Genomic DNA, 13,808 nt, shown 5'->3' with positions numbered 1-13,808 from the left:
CGCCACTTTTACAGTGGGATGAAATGAGAGTCGCTCAAGAAATTCCACACATGAAAATGTTCCCACAGAAAGGCCCCACCCAGATTTAAACCCATGACCGTCTCACTATGAAGCGACAGTGATAAACACTACACCTGTATGCGGCCCCAGCTTCTGATCTGCACGCTAAACTCCTGTTCATAGGCGCCATTGCCTGTTATCGTCACACAGGTCCTCCGGGTGTCAGAGCTTTGACCGGCACAGCGTTCGCCCGTGATTCTCAGCATGTTCAGTCTTGATCCGGCCTCTTTCTGCAGCACTCGTCTGGAGAAGCAGCGCTGATTAGGGGAGCACCCACGCAGGCACTTCTCAATGCAGCGAGGAAGGTCAAAATATATAATAATTCAAACAAAAGTAAGTTTGATGTAGGCACAAAGAGAACTGCTGCTCACCCGCGGAGGAATCAAAGATCTGTCAGAGCAGCTTAAGATATGCATCTGAAGGGGAAGTGAAAGACAGTTGAACAAAGACATGAAGTCATCCTAAATCCTTGATCTTCTCTGTGGAATTTGTTTTTACATTCAGTTAAGTAGTCAGCAAGATTAGGAGAAAGGAATTGGTTTATATACCACAAGCACAGCTGCTCTGTGTGTGCGAGGAACCCAGCAGCCTCTGTATACATTGCAAGTACACACATACCTACGCTTGCCTGTAAATGTGGAGCACCCCCAGAGCTTTTTATTGCCTGCAAGAATCTGACATCAGCTGTGCTCTGTCGCCTTTGATCGCTATTAGATGATTTTCATTCCATCCAGAAGCTCATGGGTGTAACCACCGTGTCTGCGCCTACCTATAGTTATGTGTTAATGACATACAAACCGACTCACAGCTGGCATGTGTTGAAATCAGTGCACAGTAGCTGCCATAACAAACCTCGCACTTGAGTTGCACCGGACACTGTTGACAGGGTCCAATTATAAATGTAGCCAAGCAAACTGCAAGGCAAAGCCCCCAGGCCTTGACAGCTCCTGGTTACAAGAGAAAATGAAAAAGAAGATGAATAGAACTTTCTGACAGCAGCGATTTCAGAGAGGGAATTGGATCATACCCAAACCTTCAAGCTTATTTTTGAGGCAAGGGGAAGTTTGATGATATTCTGTCATATCACGTTTATATCAAATGTATTGTAAATGACCAATCCTTTGCAGCAGATAGAACTGCCAGTCCACCAACTGAAGATGGTAATCATACTCCCCAATTGCAGAAGATTTATTGTCAGGCAGTTGTGGTGCATGTGCAGCTCAAGTGGAAATGTTATGGACCCTTTATACACTCACTTGTAAATTCTGTACACACAGTCTTTATAAAAGTAGTAATGATCATTAGCGAGGCTTTATTTAAATATCATAAGTTGGTTTGAATTTTGTTGCAACATTTAGTTTGACTATATCATTTTTAATATTGAATCGCTCTAATGTGGGTCAACAATGTGGTCAGAATGATATAAATACTTCTTAATATAACTCATTATTATTTTATATGGCTTTATCAAGGAAACGGCGAGCTTTAGCCAAAGCCGAATATGCAAAAGTTAACACGCACAATGTACACACAAACACACACTGTGGGTAAAATCTACTTAAATATGATACTCTTTGTATTGTTGAAGAAAGCGGCAGTATCTGGAAAAAAAACACAGACAGTAGATACAAACACAGAGACCCTGGACTGGAATTGAACCAGGGTGTTCTTTACTGTGAGCCTGGGATGATAACCACTACACCCCTGTGCCATCAAAATAAACAGACAGGTAGATTTAAACATCTTTGAGGAAATTCTGAACTGAATCAGGTGTCCAATCTTCCATCCGTCCATCTTCTATCTTCTATTGCTTTATCCAGCTTGGATTTGCGCCGGTAAATCATAAGGAAAACAGAGAGACACCCATGTGGAATTTAGTCATTCATTTAGGCAATTTATGAGCCTGAAACATGAGAACCTGGAGAAATCTCATACATGCACAGGGAGAACATGTACGCTCAGAAAGACCAGACCCCCAGGACCCAAACCAGAGCTGTTCAGCCTCAGATCAACAACAGATGAATATTGGTTTCTAATTCATGTAAAATTCCCTCAATGTGACTGCTGACAACAAAACATTCCGAGCCGCTTGTTCAGGGGCTCGTCTGCTCCTTGTGGCCAGAGGCACTGAAAAGCTCTGCTTGGTTTGCTCAGTGGCGGTGCAGGTGACAGCTAACTCCACCAGCAACCCAAATACACTTGTCTCCCCAGAAGAAGTGATTAAAATATATTAATGGCCAAAAATCTAAAAATACCATGTCTTGATTGTTGTTTACAGGGTTTCCCACTTTCGGTTTCCTCTCAGCTGAACGCCTTGTCTTGTCATCACTGCACAATACAAACAGGCCTAACACTGGGGGGGGGGGCTCGCATTCCCTCCTGTCAGTGACACCACTGTTATTATATCTGTGTTAACAGAGATATACATCGTGTAAGGCGCCTTGAGCTTTGAGAGGTGACCCCGAGTCAACCTGGTACTTGGATAATGAGGTACTGCAGGAGGGAGCATCTGTGTGATCAGGCCCAACTCGAATCCGCTTCAAAAGACATTTTATTTCAAATATCTGTCCGTAAACTGATGAACAGATTGTAATTGTACACCAGGCTTTTGTCATATATTCCAGACGTGGTTGAAAATCAAGCTTCAACAAACGAATAGCTGAAATGCCTGACACAATGTGTATCATCACAAATTATTTCTGATTTACTTTCTCATGAATATTCAGCTTAACTCAGTCTGGTCATGATGATCGTTACTATGGTTTGATGTTTGCGTTAGCGGTGTCAATCTCTGTCGCAGTCTCACTAGAAATGCTTTAAATAATTGTCTCCTTTGGTGTCGCCCCTCTGTTTATCTCCGCGTTGCTAAAGTGACTCCCTCCTAACAACTGCCCGGACTTACCAGGACTATTTTTTCCCGTGGCGATCCCCTAGAGACGACCCAACCCAAGCCTCACTGATCTCATTAGGGCTATTTTAGTTCATTACATCTCTGTCGGCCACAATTTAATTTTTTTTTTTTCTCCCTGAGCTGAAGCTTTGAGCTCAAATAGTGGCAGCAGCTTCTCTGAAGTCTCCTCCTATAAAAGTACATTTTGTAACCTATAGAAGCACAACGCACAGCCAACCGGCAGCCAAATCCATCTTTCCCACCTTCGGTTCCTCCAGGGAGACTAAAAACGTGGCTGGACCAGTCAAGTTTAATCATTTTCTTTATTTTCCGCTCCCAAACTCCCCAGGTGTGTGCGAACCCCATGTATTAAGAACATAACATACGACCGAAGCCATCATACTGCTTAAGAAGCAAGTCACGTTTATTCACAAATAGGTTCATTGCAGAGAGCAAAGAGGAGGAACAAATCATGATAAATGAGACGTGTGTGCATGTGGATGAACCTCCGTGAATTCTTTTTTTTGCTCTATATCCACCAGAAATCAAGGCAAAACTCTCATAATCATGTTTAGACTTGAGGATACAGAAGCGGAGAGAGAAGACGAGTGTGTGACTGAGGCATTTTGCATTTAAGTAGTATATCACCAGCTTCACATTAAAAAAATTTTTTTTAAATTTCCATTGCAAAAGAGAGTGCTTGTTAAGCCGGGGGAGCGAATTCAAAATGCAGAAAGTTCATATTCATAAAAAAACATTCATGTAAATTGTGCAACAACAACAAATATACTTTGCTCTCAGTCGATAGTATTAGTTGTAAGTGTGTGATAGCGATTAATGAATATGTATTGAAATATCCAGGAATGAAACTCTTCAGAAAGCTGATGCTTGAATGAAATGGTTATTTCACTATGAACGTATTGAAGCACTGATTAATACTTTATGATGTTTGCAGAATAGGATGTAAGTACAAGAACAATACATTATTCCGATTTTCCACCAGATGTGAGTATAAGGCAACACGAAGGAGGGGTTGAATTGTGCACATGCTGGATGATCTCACAGACTGAAAGTGAGCAGGGTGTCTGAGTCCAGGTTAGGATGGAGAGGAGCAAAGCGCTCCGTTCACACTGTACAAGTCGCAGCTGGGAGGCAACAGAAGAAACACTGACGGGCTGGCAGGAGATGAACACCACTGGGCTGCTGCATGTGGCTGTCGGGGGCTAATGGGGAAGTGGCAACATGTGTGGAGGCAGCTGAAGGGACTCAAGTGATTATGACAAGTGGGAGAGTTCAATGGTGTCCTGGCAGGTTGGGCGAGAGCAGGTATGTAGAGCTCCATGGGAATTCAGTGGAGGGGGAAGTGAGAGTGGCTGAGAACAGGGACACGGCCTCAAATCATTCTAATTGTGGTTGTTAGGCCATTTTTAGTCCCTGGAGAAAATGTCACAGGCAGGAATGTGTTGAACGACTGAACCGAGGCTGGAAAATGATCTGAACTACTTTTTACCTAAATACATATTCAGTGTATCTGTAATAGTAGTACTGCAGCTCCAATAGCGACGTGTGGGGTACACCACTATCAACACTGGTTCTCAGTGATGTCCGTCATAGTGTGAAGTCCCCATCATGCATCAGTCTTCTGTGTTGTTTTCTCCAGTTTGATGTGGAGCTGAGCCCAGCTGACGATGGCCGACTGCAAGGTACAAACAGACACACTCACATCTACGGCCGATTCAGTGTCGCCAGCAACAACAGAACGTGTGTTTGTGTACTGCAAGAAGGAAGTAGAGTACACACAGGAAATATCTCATGCACAGGGAGAACATGCAAAACACATCTGCTGCCCAATTGTAGTATTGAAAAGAAAAAAACATGAAACTACTTCCAGCAGATACAATAGGATCAAGTTTTATTTTAGTTCACGCTGAAGGAATTTCTTTGTTTTTCACTCAGAAAAATTAAATAACTGTTACACAACGTTATAACTGACAGTGCTGAGATATGGTTGTTCTTGTTTTTCCCCAATGCTGAAAAGAATAAAAAGCCTGGGAGACATTTCCACGCTGATATTTTTTCACCATGAGTTGAACTTTATTGATACTTTTTAACACTTACTGGTTCTTTATTGATACTTTTTTTTTACTTTTACTGGTACTGTATTGATACTCTATTGCTACTTTTCACCGTTAAAGCTACTTTATTGATAATTTTTCAATATTCCTGCTTCTTTATAGATTCGTCTTCAATACTACTGGCACTTTATTGATCTGTATTGATACTTTTCACTATTACTGGTACTGTATTGATACTTTTTAACCATTACTGGTAGTTTGTTGATACTTTTTTCCCACTTTAATTTGAACTTTGTTTATACTTTTTCAATATTACTGGTATTTTATTGACACGCTTTAACAATTACTGGCACTTAATTGATTCTTTGTTAATATCGTCACTGTATTGATATTTTTTGATACTGTTTTACTTTTACTGATACTGTATTGATACTGCTTAGTGCTTCAATGGTACTATTGCTATTATTATTACACATACAGATTATTCTCTCTCTCTCTCAGACACACATTGAGCGAGCTATTGCTATTTGAACTGACGTAGTCGTGGCAGTATGGAGGCCATACCAGTCAGCAGAGTGCAGCAGGCACACACAAAATCAATTAATTATTAATGTTGAGAAATGTAGGCGTCAGCCTCCCTTTTTATCGCACAATATTCTCCAGATCTGCCCCAAAGCTTTAAGCTGTTTCATTTAAGCAGGGGTTGTATAATCTCTGGTGCCTTTCAAAAAAGTGTTCAGGGTTTTGGTGAATTTGGAGTAAATGAATTGTAATTTCAATGGTACTAGAGATTCATGTGAGTGTTTTCCAGATAGGATGAAATTATATAAAATGATGTATTTAATGACATTTTTCTCGGCCACATTCACGTGTTCATTCAGCTGAGGTCCGGCTCAGCTCGAGCGCTCAATACTTTGATGTTGCTGCACTCCTGTAAGGACGGAGTCTTACTGGGAGAGTTTAACAAATTGTGATGTGTAGTGCTGTGCCTAAAACCCTGTGCAGAGCAACAGTGCAAAAACAGTCGTAGGGGCAGCAGGGCACTGTCAAAACTGCCGTCATTGTATTTGAACTAATCTGACTGATACAGGTAAAGACGTAAGCAAATTCCAAACCCGCAGATATCCATTCATCCGTGAATAAAAACTGTGTTTTTGACTGCGGACTCTTATATGTTATTAAAACTCAAAGTCGTGAGCTTCCCGTGGAGACGTGGTCGACCAAAGGTCAGAGGTTACATCATTTAATGGGATTTCTGCCAGATTCCCCACCGGCCTTTCTGGTCGTGATGAATTTTCATGAAAAAAAAAAAGGGGGGGGGGGGGGGTGGGTGACTTTTAAGAATATGCTCACCTTGAGGGTTTCACTAATTTACACAGCTCAATCAAATAAAGAATAAATGAGAAGCCACATGGTGTGCCATGTGCACACTGGCTGATGATCAGCAGAGAAAACGGAGCGACACATTAGAGGTGATTATCAGGGGGAAAGGACTAATCCAGCAGAGTGAGACTTTTTCCACTGAGAAGAATTTTCTGGAAGCATTAACTCATTGAAACCGAGCCGACTCAAAAATCATACAAGCTACACTTGTGATCTGTAGGATTGCTTGGTTGGTAGAGCAGTTCGATTTCCAATTGCTAGGATACGAAGTTTGATCCCTCATTGAAGTGTTCCTGACACTGAACCCCAAATTGCTCCCGGTGGAGGTTGAGCGCCTTCCATGGTAGAGAGAGTGTGTGTGTGTGTGTGTGTGTGTGTGTGCGTGTGAACGTGACTCGCTGTGTAAAATGCTTTAGGACTGCTGAAAGTGTGAATAAATATCTCAAATCTGTTCAACTGGCATCTGAAATGTTAAAGAAATGACACCAAATATAAATATTGATTATGTATTCTGCGTAGAATTTGCATGTTTTATCATGTGGATTTTCACTAGATAAGCCAATTTCCTTCCATATCCCCCCAAACATATATATGTTTGATGTTAACTGGTGACATAGAATTGTGCTTTGCAGTCTCAATTTGGATGAAGTGGTTTGGTAGACGGACTGATGGATGTTAATGGTGTTTGTCCAAAGTCAAATTTTACATGGCATGCACTAAAAGGTTATATCCTTTGGCAAAAACTATTCATAAATACAACTTCAAATTCATTTTTATTTCAATTAATGTTTGCAGCATAATTGCGTAGTATACATATCATGTCGTGCGATATGGACCAATCACAGCCAATCTTTGCTGTCTGCCTGGCATTCGGTTCTCTGATACAGTACCATTTCTTATTAATAGATTTGCAAATAATGATTTCACAGCATTGATATGAGCTCATTATAGAACTATAATATCAAGAGCCTCCATTTTTTTCTATACAAGTTTAAAACATGTTGCCATGCAGCATTAATTCTCCACTCGAGGTGGGAAAGCGCTACATAAATGAACTCCATTTACGACCTTGAACTGGACGACTCTGTGTCATAAACAGATTGAGGAGCAATGTATTCTAGCACTTTTCCCAATTATCATAGAAAATTGTGTCACCGAGTCTTTAGAATGGCTTAAGAGTTTTAAATTGTGTGACGAGAAAGAAATTGTCCCAATATTGGCTTCAGAAAGGATCCTCATTTTCAAGGGTTAATCTATCGTGTGGTGGCACTTGAGCCATTCTCCTCTCAGATTATCGAGTTTTTCCTCCACCTCAGCCGTTTCGCCTTTCCAGTTTTTCGCAGCGCTGAATGTGCTCTTCTTCCTCCCCTGTTTGATCTAAAGTTGGGGACTAAGTCAGCAATACTTTCTAGATGAAACACCGTGCGTTCACTAGATGCTCATGAAAAAGCTGCACACACTGCACATGTGGGGACAATAATGATTTCACTTGGACTGCACTTCACAAATATCATTGTCACATTATTGTCAAGATTTATTTATTTATTTTCAGACATACAGCAAAGCACATTTTGCGGTATTGGCTCCAATATAATGACACCCGGTGCCACAGAGTGACAGCCCACATGCGGGTGCCCGTTGTTCCAATAATTTGGAGAATGTCTGGAATAGTTCTGAGTCCCCCTGCCAAGCTGTAATTGACTTAATCTTTCCATTAGCCCCTCATCGCTGAAGCCGGCTGTCATCTGCTAAAGTTAACTGCTGTAACAAGCTGCGTTTCAAGCCTTCTGACCGAAGTGAGTTTTAGTTATGAGACTTAAAGGTGACTTTTAACCCCCTGACCGCCAGTGTGCACACACACACACACACACACACACACACACACACACACACACACACACACACACACACACGAATGATGAGTGCCACACACATCTCCCCCGCTGACAGCTCTAATAGGCACCGGCGCACAGCGCTGACAAAGTCCTCCGTTCTGTCAGGTGATGGGGCGTTGCTGATATTATTGAGCTTGGTAAACAGTCCTGCAGATCGCCATAAACAGAACCTATAACCTCCACGCATCATCACCTCTCCACAGGTAGCAAACGGGGATAACAAATCTCTGCAGAGTGTTTGGACACGAGCCTAATTGTGTCTCTCCTGCATTCATTTGGACTGTGGCGGGTGAGGAGAGCAGCCAACGTTGTTTTGTATTTTTTTTTTTGCTGAAAACAAACTTCGAAATTTGCACACAGTATGTAAAAGTCTAACGGGTAGGAGCAAACAGCCGTCCATCTTGTTTACCTGCTTTTTCCCTGCTGGGAGCAATGAGCAGAAAGCAGGGCGAGTCAGGAAAACATAGTAACTGGTTGATTGTGGAAACAAAAGGTAACTAGTTACTAACAGCACAATATCTATCAGCCTGATGACTCGTTAACCGATTACACTAATTAGGAGTTTTATCAACGACATAGATAATCTGTTACCGGGAATAGAAAGAGACTCGTGTTTATGTTATTTAAGGTTGGATATTTTCCTTGTGTGGAGGACTGACTTCACTCTGGATCAATAAGGTTCTTCTCCTGCAGACAACAGGAGTTTAGTGAACTAGTAACCATCGAGACAACAACTAATGCTCAGTGTTACCAGGACATTGAATGACGGCAGTTCTCCAACATGCCCACAAACTGTTAAAACTGCTTAATCCTTTACTACATTGGAATACCACACCCCAGATTATTATCCAATGATATTTTATAAGCTGCTTTAAAGTCACTCAGAATAAGCACGTCCATGTGTTATGTTTCTCGTGATAAATCAAATACTATCTTACATTTCAATCATGGCTGTGTGCTTATTAAACACCTTTCCCTTGCTATATCATGTATAATTTCATCAGTAATGATCAATAATGCAAAGAACCAGAAAGGAAGGCACCAACGCTGGAGCTTCAGTATCATTGCTCTCAAACTAATAGATAAACATTGGAGTTGACTGTATATTTTTGCATATTAAGAAAACAATTTACTGATTCAGCCCAACTGAGATCAATACTGTTGTAGATATTGAGCACGTGAATATAAAACATGTTCGAAAGACGGGGGATACAATTACAGTGCGATGTTGAATGTCACGTCCAGGTAGTAAAGCCTGTTAGTATCCTGCCCTCATCGTCACATCTGGTGCCGAGTGAATGAGAACGACGCTGAAACGTCCTCTGGTGTGTTCGATTTGGTCCAACTTGTCATTCAGGCTCCGCTCACTGCTCCGGCTGTGTTTTCTCACACTGAAGAAGACTGGCAGGCCTAATTAGTTCAAGACCTTCTGTAATGACTTTGAACTCCTGCTGCCAGCCCGACTATTGCATCAGCGCTCTTTCTGAGAAGCGGGGGTCGAAACCTGGCCAACGTGTAACACGTCGAATCGACAGAGTGCTGGCCGGCAATGCCAAATGAGTTGCATGCCCACGTGCACGGCGAAGGTCGACAACGTCCCCGTGAAGTCAAATTGTAAGCATGTTGATCGCACGGCTTGGTTGGTAAAAGGCAGCGATTGCATGCTCGGATACTTTGCAGCTGTTTACATCTGCATGTGGTCTGTGTTGCAAGCATTGGTCTCAGAAGAGCATCAACAGAAGAGAAGCCTTTTGAAATTCACGGCCAAAACCAATTTAATATTTCACTTTCCAACCGGTTTGTAACCTGAATGTTTAAGTGGGAGGATGTGACACAATAAATGTAATTTTTTTTTTTTCCACCTGAGAAAAGCATAGATTATCCTTAAGCTGGCATTTTTAGTAAGTGAGACTCACTATAAAAAACATTTTATCCACTTTGTTAGAGATCCTAAATGTCCACTGGCAGCCGGTAAAACAGAAGCCTGATCAAAAGTTTACTACGAAGAACTCGAATCGCTTTTTTTCACATTCATTTATTTATTTGTTTACCAGTTGTGCCGTCTCCGTTATTTATTATGCAGATTAAAGACACGAATCCCAAGCGCGAGCACAGAAAAAGTGAGAGTCATTGCATACTTAAGAGCAGTAATCAACGTGCCAGGATCTGGGTCAGAGGAATCTTTGGCAATAGCAAACATCATTAACAAACATTTGGCCCAGTTCTCTCAACACTCACATCATAAACCTTCATCGGAGGTTTGTATGCGCCTCTAAAAGCTTTTCTTTGATTTACTGAGTGTAAATTCTTCTTAGTAAATGTTTGTCTCCTGCAGAGTGGATTTTTTTCCCCCCACAATGTACCAGAAGTTAAATCTGTTACCAAAGAACAGGAAGAGAAAAACAGACGCAGAGGAAAAGCTCTGTAAACGGTGTGGTTGTTTTCATGTTTGTGCTTTAGACGTCTCAGACACTAACAAGGGGAAAGAAATCTGTCTCTGCCCTCTAGTGGCGAGTGAGGTCAGTGTTTCATGGGTGTGAACCAAACTGGGAAGCCACTGGGGAACTTTAAATAAAAAAAACCCAAAAGGGTTTGTGTCAGAACAAAATCTACTATGCTAGAACATTTTCCTAACTTGTCGGCTCAGATTGCATAAACAACAAACACTTTATTTACTGCCTAAATGGAGAGAAACATTTATTTTGTCATTTATTTGTATTAATATAAAACCGTAACACACAAGTGCATTTTGACAGATTTTAAATAACCCATGTCTTCTAAACCACGTCATTAAATTTCTCTCAAAGGTTGTAAATTAACTCACCTGTATTTATAGCAAATTGTAATTATACAACTTTCCATTTCTCTGATCTTCAATAAGTGGGGAAAAAGTAACCGAAGGTACAAATGTAACACGCATAATTCATTCCTAGCATTACCTTTCCACCTTCACAGGGGAAGAGGATGGCAGAGTTCACTGTGCGTGCCGGTGTCGGATCTGAAAAAGCATCAGAAATGGAGAGAAACAGAAATCCTGATCACACAATGTGACCTTGACCCGAACCACCGAGGCAGCCCCGTGGCAGGAAAACTGCTTTGTCTAAAAATAAACGGGTTAAAATGAAAAGGTGGCCACATCAGAACTTACATTTCACTTTGGAATTAAATGGGAAAGGCGCTTTAGTAAAAGCTCCTCGGGGCAAAAGAACTGTACAGCTGCTGCCTCAGCTGTGCTCTCAAATGCTGAAGAGCAAAAAGGGGCAAGAAGAAAAAAAGCTCAAGCATCTGAACCAGATTATATAAAAGAAGATCTGTGGAAGAGCCATTCAGTGACATTCTTCACATCTCTTCAGCCGGCAATGAACTCTGAAGACGATACTGAAATACCTCACTCATTTGAATATTTCTTTTATTAAATCATTTTCATGTGGTTTGATGGAAAATGCTTTATTCTTTATGTGAATGCTCTTTACTCTACAAAGAAAGAATATATAGTTTTTATGTGAATTCAACTTTTGTCTCGGTTCATTTCCTGCAGAGGGTGAGATTCCCTCCGCTGGATTTGCTGGATTTTCCTGTTCATGGATTAATACTTGACTTGTTCATCTGAAAGAGAGTAAACTTACGAAATAAGTCTTTTTAATGGAGAAAATCCTCAAGAACTGAAGAAATACCTCATTTGAAACCAGCCCACAGCTGCAGGATTTCTTTTGTATTATCAATATCCATGTTCACATTTTCATTTAAAGTGAATGACTTTTATGCTTCATTTTAATTTTTGCATAATATCTGCAAGTTTACAGAATGTTTTTGATCCAAATTCACCTTTTTTTTTATACCAGAATACTTCACTAAACCTTAAATCACAGATTGAGATTAAGATTAGCTTCACTTTACACAGTTTGACTGTATTACAATATATTGTGTTTGCAGGAAAGAAAATTCTAAATATGAACAAAAAAAAAAAAACACCCTTGTACTTGTTTGATGTACTAAAGCATGCACTTTCCTTTTTTTTTTTTTTTTTAAGAGAAATCATTTCATATTTCCACAATCAAGAGAAGAAGCACCTGCTTTGCATCATGTTTTCTGTCATTTTTATTCAATTTTATTTTATTTCTATAGCGCCAAACATAATACAGTACAGAAACCTGCAGAACCAAAACTCAGAGGTGGAAACTTTCTATTGATCGAGTAGAAAAGTAAAGTAAAGGACAGACAGACAGGCTGCTGTGAGAGATTCAAACCCAGAGCATATAGACACGTTTAATAATCGATTGATCTAATCCAGGAGTTTCCATTAAGACGGGTCAATTCATTGGTTTTCATCCCATTTGGACGTTTTGATTGATTGATTGAAATGTTTATTTCGAATACGAAAACAATAAGAAAGAAAAGAAAATTAACAACAAAGTTTTCCTCTCAAATAAATAAATAAATGAATGAATAACAGTAATAATAATATAAAATAAATCAAGAAAAACATCGTCAGAGAGTATTCGAAAAGGAGTGAGAAGAAGTAAAAACTTATTTACTCTCACCCCTTGTCACAAGTAAATAATATAATTACTTCCTTCCATCTCTTACACACACACACACACACACACGTCCTGTGCAGCACATAGAATATATATACATACACGTCCATTCATACGTTTTCTCTTTGCAGCGAGATGCGATATAATCTGCAGCACAGAGGATAATTCTAACCACAGGTCATAACAGTGAATGTTTCTGTTGGATCTGTTTCCCATCATGCACTGTGACCCCTCCGTCACATGCAGAAGCCGCTAACAGAATTCTCTCATGAGTTTTAGACATGTTAATTACAGCTTATTCACAAAACATGATGCCCTTAGTGAAACCCATTATTGCATTGAAAAAAAAAAAAAAGAAATCTCCTCTTAAAACGCTTGCAATTGATGTAAAGGAGTTTCGGATGTACCTGTCTGGGACATAAATCCTATAACGACTTAAATTGTCAAGGAAAATACTACGCTTGTCTAAAACTGTTTTAAAAACAAAGACATGATATGAGAAATATTGACTTTAAGAACCTAAATGGGCAAAATAAAGAGCGTTGCACATCTTGCATCTCATGGTTACAACTAATAAATTGCCCCTCGTATTCCTTTGAGGATTCAGAGGAAATAAAACACGAGGCTCTCATAAATCCTATATGCTCTTTATAGGGCAATCGTTTACTTTACGCTACTTCAGTATCCCACATGCTTGAGAAAACAACATTAAATGACCGAGTCACTCAGTAGAAACATGCAGAATTTAGAAGAAGGTTGGACAAACAGCAGTTAATGGCTGGGAGTCCTGTAAACCCCCCCCAGGCTGCAGAGCGGAGCGGTATGGGAATGAACCCATTTACTGCTTTTCATGGGGAAATATGTGGCATTACTAAAGGGCATTTCTATATGAACGGCGCACTCAACGTAGATTATACAATTTGTTCTAACTGTAGTCAGCAGGGCTCCTGTTTGTGTTTATAACCTC

The sequence above is a fragment of the Lipophrys pholis genome (assembly GCF_963383615.2).
Source record: "Lipophrys pholis genome assembly, chromosome: 3".
In the NCBI taxonomy this organism is placed as follows: Eukaryota; Metazoa; Chordata; class Actinopteri; order Blenniiformes; family Blenniidae; genus Lipophrys; species Lipophrys pholis.
Note: the sequence above shows the minus strand (reverse complement) of the source record.